Genomic DNA, 246 nt, shown 5'->3' with positions numbered 1-246 from the left:
GACAAAAAGAGAATGATAGATAGGGGAAAAATAAGAGTAAAACGTATTTGAAAACAGAATCAATCAAAATGAATAATTCATCAATGAAAGGATTTGCGCTTGCTTGATGCAGTGATAACGTGCAAACATTATATTCGTATATACGTTGTACATAAAGAGATCATCATACGTCCAAAGGTAAATGTTGGAGAGTCTGAATAAAAGATGCAAGTGCATGCAATAGATATGTGCGGTAAGTTTAATTTA

The sequence above is a fragment of the Penaeus monodon genome, chromosome 33 (genome assembly GCF_015228065.2).
Source record: "Penaeus monodon isolate SGIC_2016 chromosome 33, NSTDA_Pmon_1, whole genome shotgun sequence".
NCBI classification, from domain to species: Eukaryota; Metazoa; Arthropoda; class Malacostraca; order Decapoda; family Penaeidae; genus Penaeus; species Penaeus monodon.
This window is presented reverse-complemented; position numbering follows the sequence as displayed.